The sequence below is a fragment of the Triplophysa dalaica genome, chromosome 3 (assembly GCF_015846415.1).
Source record: "Triplophysa dalaica isolate WHDGS20190420 chromosome 3, ASM1584641v1, whole genome shotgun sequence".
Lineage (NCBI taxonomy): Eukaryota > Metazoa > Chordata > Actinopteri > Cypriniformes > Nemacheilidae > Triplophysa > Triplophysa dalaica.
Window position 1 is genome coordinate 28,892,151 of NC_079544.1, and position 6,700 is coordinate 28,898,850.

At 40.0% G+C, this 6,700-nt stretch overlaps 1 long non-coding RNA gene and 1 pseudogene across 1 annotated transcript; one reads left to right on the forward strand and one right to left on the reverse strand.

Moving 5' to 3' along the window:
- Window positions 1-1,127: 1,127 nt before the first annotated feature.
- Window positions 1,128-1,904, reverse strand: LOC130417849 (uncharacterized). Its single transcript, XR_008906226.1, has 3 exons — window positions 1,790-1,904; window positions 1,627-1,698; window positions 1,128-1,540 (listed from the first exon to the last, which is right to left on the reverse strand). It is a non-coding gene; the product is annotated as an uncharacterized LOC130417849 (long non-coding RNA).
- A 1,453-nt stretch (window positions 1,905-3,357) lies between these two features.
- LOC130417453 (putative nuclease HARBI1) lies at window positions 3,358-5,762 on the forward strand (annotated as a pseudogene).
- The last annotated feature ends 938 nt before the right edge of the window (window positions 5,763-6,700 follow it).

Below are 6,700 nucleotides of genomic sequence, written 5' to 3' on the forward strand. Positions count from 1 at the left end.
TCTCAATAATATTGCGCACAAGTGTAGGTGTGGGCTAGCAACGCATTTCTAGGGTACACTTCATTTCTAAGCAATAACACTTATATTCCTTGACAATAAAATCAGCAGTGCTCTCATAAGATCGTGAAGCACATGTTGCACATGCTGTGAAATCTCATGGAAGGTAAAGTTATATCATTACTGATGTTAATGCACCTGTCTCTCATAACTTCAGTTGTTGCGCTTGTTATTACGTCTCATGGTTAATCTCTGGCCCATGTACAGTACAGTAGGTGGCAGATGCACCACAAACGTAATTTGCTCCCTGCCATTAAAAAGGAAAAGAAGATCATCAATATGGCGGACAATGGCCGATCACATTCATACTACATACATTCAGAGAAAACAGTACGTACCCATTTTGTCCTGTTGAGTACGTACCTACTGAAATTGAGTACCTACTTATTGAGTATGCCACATATGTATGCCGAAAACTATGGTGATATTTCTAAATATATAACTGAGTTTTCTTTATAAAAGAATACAGTTAAGGTAGTTATAGAGTTCATGAACTTCTCCAATATTAACAAAGGCTATGGGCCTCATAGGATGAGCACCAAACTGCTTTTTCACACACACAGTACACACATTTGGAGACATAAGATGGTTCAAGGTACAAATAAAAACATGAACACTGGTTGTGTTCAATATTATCTTGTTTGAAGAACATGTTTACCCTTTGAAGTACATTAAGCCCGTTGCAATAAATGACAACGTGACCTATATGCAATATTTATTATGTAAAACTTTTAAATTCTAATTCTAAAGCAGCCACCCCAGCCAGGCAAATAGTGCAAAACAGTATGCGAACAGTGACGAGGAACCCAAAACGTTTCCTTTCTGACATTCTTCTAAACATCTTTCTTAACAGAAATTGTTTACAGTGTTCGAACAACCTTAGGGTGAGTATTTGATGAAAGAAGTTTTTATTGGGAGAACTATCCCTTTAAATGAAAGTGTATTTTAAGTGTATTTACCACATATTTAACAACTAAACTATATGCTACTTTTTCCTTTATCTATTTTAAACAACCTATATAAGGAGAACACAATTTCTTTAATATCAGTGAGTGTTTTGGGCCCTTTATCACCATCACTTTTTTTCTTTAAGGACCTGAATATTATGACAACGGTCATCATTTACTAAACAATCTGTTTAATTCTCTTTGTCTGATACACACAGAAAGATATTTGGAAGAAAAAAAGTAACAGTTACTGGTCCCCATTGACTACCATAGTAGAATTTTTTTTTTTTCGGTTGAATAAAAAATAAGATACTTTTAAAGACAGTAAATATTTCTGGGGCACTTTTCACTTACATTGTCATGTTTCCCACTATGGCAGTTAATGGGGTCTATAGCTAGAGAATTATCCAACCTGGGTCTTTTGGAAGGGCAGGAAGCAGTTTTGTTGCCGTCATTGCATTCAGTTGAGGTTGAAGACTTGCTGACAGACTTCCTGTCAGTCAGAACAGGGGAACACTCATGTGCAGGAGTGAAATCTGTATACATTATATACAGATATTACTTGCAAAAACATAAACATCACAATTTTAACATAGGACCAATTAAGTATAAAGATAATTACCATCAATGGTATGTAAACAAAAGCACATGCCCCTTTCAGCAACAAGTTCAGGAAATACATCCGTGTCCACTTCTGTGGAGGTGTCATCCGTTACACTTACAGATGTCTGTTCTGGGATTGCAAATGCTCTTTTTTGCAATAAAACAGTAACTTCATTACTTACTTCAAATGTTTTTGTGGCAAGTAGGTCGATTGGAGATTAAGATCACCTGCATCTCGTTTCAGTCATTGGTGAGGAGACAGCTTAAAAGGCTAACAAACTCAGAGGAGAGTTGAGAGAGAGACGGACTGGGAGACCTAAAGCTGATCGAACCCCGTATTATAACCCGGAAGTGTTTCGGAAGTCCCTCCCTCCCTCTCTCTCCCTCCCTCCCTCTCTCTCTCCCCGACCTATACCTTTTCCCAGGTCAAAGTAGTCTTTCGGGCCCAACGGATTTTTTTTTTAATACAGTTATATGAATTCATTAATTGTGTATTTAATTATTATATGAATGATTAATATAGGCTAATTATGCATTTATATAAATAAGGCTGTTCTATTATTATTTGTGAGTTGTACACTAATACATTGGATTATTTTATTTATTACAGTTTTTCTTTCACTTTTGTAAAGTGAAAAGTTAATATAAATTGTATTTTATTGTTTTGATTTAGAGCAGTGAATAACTGCTATTAAAAGATAATGGGGTATCACTGTTTATTGCTGATTTTAAAGCTAAATGAACTTGAAATGATTTGGATATCTACAGTTCTACATAAATACACAACATAAGAATGGTCCCTCTATATTAATTGTGGCCCCTCATGTGCCCCCCAGTTGAAAAAATCCTAGAATCGCCCCTGGGTAAACAAGTAGGTCGATTGCAGATTAAGATCATCTGCGTCTCGTTTCAGTGATTGGTGAGGAGACAGCTTAAAAGGCTCACAAACTCCGAGGAGAGTTGAAAGAGAAACAGACTGGGAGACCTGAAGCTGATCGAACCCCGTATTGTAACCCGGAAGTGATTCTTACTGACTGTATGCTGAGGAAGCTGAACAGAACTGTTGTTTATTATGTCTTGTGAGTGAAAGCAAGAATAAAGTAATTCTGTATCCCAGTCCACGCCGACCCAGCCTTCTTTCTTCCAGATTCTATTGATCCTGTTTACAGTTTTAATCATCGATGTTCTTTGTCTATTTACTGTAAAAGTATAGCTTTATTTACAGATTTGCCTTCAACGACAAACTCCAAATAGCATGACTCTTTGAGTTTTACATATTTTCTAGTGTCCCTGTATTGTGTTCTTGACCTTACTGTCCAACCTGAATGACATTTTGAACAAAAAAATTACATAAAATTTGTAATACATAACACACAATTTTAATTTGTCACCAAATGCATGACGAGATTTCAGTCAGGACAAAGGCGTTTGAGTTTTTGCCAGTGGGTGGGTGCTTATCCGATATGACAAAAAGTAAACAAACACATTCAATACAATCGGGGGCCTGTACCATGAAGCTGGTTTAGGTGGCTAGCCAGCTATGTTTCAGTTTAGTTTGTGCCAACCCTGCGTTTTAGGTACCATGAAAGTAGCTCGGCTTTAATCGGTGTTCGTCGCCATGGTATCTTACGCTGCACGGCTAACCTGCTCCGGGGCAGGTTATGTTCTGGATTCGAGATCTCAGACTGAAGTTTGACCAATCAGCTGTGAGCAAAGAAACATAGGTTCCCAGTGGCTGTTCTCTGTTGCAATGGCTTCACCTTTTCTCCCAACTCCTGTGGACCGTCGTTAGACGAGCACTTCATAGAGAAAGAGTTTTTAGGGACAGACAAAATCCCCTTGACTTTCCTGATAGTTACTTGTACGAAAGATACAGATTTTCCGCAGAGGAATGTCTTATCTTTGCGTACTTCTTGAGCCGCACATAACAAATGAGACTCGTCGAAGCCAGGCCCTTACTGTACCGCAAATGGTATGTATTGCGTTGCGTTTTTTTGCAAGTGGTACATACTTGTATGGTACATACTTGTATTCTCGTTTGGCTCTCAGCGGAGGCGGTCGCATTTTCTCACTCCCTGTCCTTGCCCATATTTTCCCTGCTTTGTTTCTTGTCTTGTCTCGTCTCATCTACTGAGAGACTCTCTCTGGACTGCACTCCAAACTATGTTAGGAAAATTATGGATGTGATCAACTGGTCTCTCAACACAATTGACACCATTTTCTCGACGAGAAAACTGGGTTCGGGGGAACCCACGTGCCCTGACAGAACGTACGCAGCTGGCTACACGATGGACGGGTGGGAGAGATGGCGGATCGTGTGTCTGGTGGCTCTTTCAGTCGAGGGTATCGAGGATATTTACCTATTTGGAACCATGATTACGGGTCTTGTGCTGATTGTATTAGGCTTTGCCCTGGGTTATCGAAAAATTTACAAAACGGGAACAGCTGTCCAACGCCAAGGCTGCCCGTATCGATTGAAGCTGTGGGAAGAGGGGTCAGCATTGAGACTGAAACTATTAACCGAAATATGGTTGTTATCAGGGAAATCCTAACAGCTCTGGGAAGGAAAATTTATAATATCGGAAATCAGGATCACCATTTAACCACTTGGACTATGTGGGTTTCCGTGACATATTGGAATACAGTTTCCCCACTAAACAAAACACAATCTTATCTTTTCGGCTCCCCTGCTCCAGAAACGGCCTTGGTCAAGGCAGCTGGAAAATTAACCCTGTGAGAGCACTGCAGTGAGACGCTCTTGCGTTCCTCCCCCACACAAAGACTCAGAACTGTCACACACACACACACACACACTCCTCCGTATGCTTTGAACCGCCAGCCTGACAAGCGTGTCTGTGAGCGGCGGCGTAATGGCACTGGGCCAGATGGCTGCTTGTCGGAGCTGGATTATTTTACCCTGTTGCAAGTCTTGTCTATGTTGTATTATGTGTATCTCTTTTTTTTTCTCTCCACTTCCCTCATGTTTGCTGTAATTTTCTTCTTAAATCCATTTCGTTACACTGTACTTGTTATATGTGTAATGACATTAAATTGAATCCAACCCAATCCAATGTGGTCAGTGATGCAGAGAATCTAGGGAAAAACACGGTCTGTCGACCTATTCGCAAAGTGGTCCTCGCTCTGTAGGGGTACATAAAGAGCTTCATTGTGTTCCCTGGACATTTCTCCACCATGTCCATAAAAGAGGGCTTTTATAAAATTGCCGGTAAGATAACTTGATAGGGTGACATCACATGAACAAATTTTACCTTTCAAGCTCATTTTTTTGAATGCTCATATTTCACATTTCAGAAATCTATTATACAATAGTATGCGGTAGCTACCCGTTAGGAATGGTTTTAAATATATATTTTTCATTCCTATGATAGGATTCCCTAGAGTCATAGGAGCAATAGACTGCACAAATGTTGCAATCTCCACAGCGCTAGGAGAACATGAAGCAGATTATGTGAACAGAAAGTCCTTTCACAGCCTTAATGTTCAGGTAGGGCTACTATATGGCCTATGTGAAATTATTTTTATCTGCATTGAGATCAATCTTTAAATAAATAGTAACTAACAGATAGGACAATTATTTACTGTACATTTCATCTGCAGATGACTTGTGATCATGAATGCATGATCACAAGCTTGGATTCCAAATGGCCTGGCTCAGTGCATGACTCACGCATTTTCAAGTAAAATTTGGAACAGTACACTTTAAAGTTTAAATTTTAATAGCAAAACTTACACAATTTTCCCCTTTTCTGTTCTATGACAGGGCTTTTTGATGGCCTGGTGGTAGGAGATAGAGGTTATGCATGCCAGAGGTTTTTGCTAACCCCCTATCCTGATCCTCAGACAGGGCCACAAAACCGCTTCAATGTGGCCCTCAGTAAAACCAGGGTCAATATCGAGATGACCTTTGGCATCCTAAAGGCACGTTTCAACTGCCTTAGGCGTTTAAGAGTGTCACCAGAGCGGGCATCACAGATAGTGACTGCATGTGCCATTCTGCACAATATAGCCACTATCAGAAAGGAGCGAGAACCACCACAAAACCAGCTTCTCCCTGATGAAATTGACCCCATCACACTTGACCACCCAGCTGGCACCGCTGTCAGAGATGCAATCACAACACAATATTTTACTTAATAAAAGCACACTGACACTGCAGATAGGTCTCAAACTGTTTTATTGGTCAAGTGGAGGAAGAAAGAGAGCAAGAGAAAATTACATTAAAAAAACAATCAAAGTGTTCATACTAAAGGGTTACTTGGTTAAAAAAAAAGGTTCACATACTGAGATCATTTTTTTCCAGCTGTTTGATCTCCAATTTAATTTTTTTAATTTGGAGCCTCCTCAGCTCACAGTCCAGCTCCTTCAGTGAACAGTCTAGTTCTAGACTCCTTTTGTAAAGGGCCCTGACCGAGTCTGTTTCCACCTGAAACAATTCCACCACAAACAACCATTACACGTTTTCTGGAGGTTGAACAAATCCCAAAAAGTGGCATGACTTTCTACAAACATAGGACTGACTGTAATTTATGTCAAAGGTTTAAAGCATTACCTTGTTCACATTCCACTGTCCCAGCAGCCACCACCAGTGTGTCCTTGAGCAAGACACTTTACTCCATGTTGTTCCAGGGGGATTGTCCCTGTAATAAGTGCACTGTAAGTCGCTTTGGATAAAAGCGTCTGACAAATGACTAAATGTAAATGTAAATGACATTCCTTCTGTAGCCCATTGAGGTAGAGGCTTCAGTTTCTGGGGCAGATTGTGAAAAATCCTGCAGTAAAAGAGATGTGTAATGGCCAGTCACTTAATTATGACATTCAAATGTGTGCCATAATAAAAAGCCCAGTGCATTCACCTCAGCAACTGTCTCAGAACACACAGACAGAGTGTCTTCATCATTTGATTCACCCTAATAAATAAAAGGCCAATGTACAGCATAACTGTTATAAAGCAGGTTATGTTCATTGTGTTCTGTCTTCTGCATACTGACCTCTGTGCAGGAGACTGTGTGCATGTGTGCTGGATTCAACAGAGACACTGTATTTCCCTCTACTGCAGAACAGAGTCAGCCATA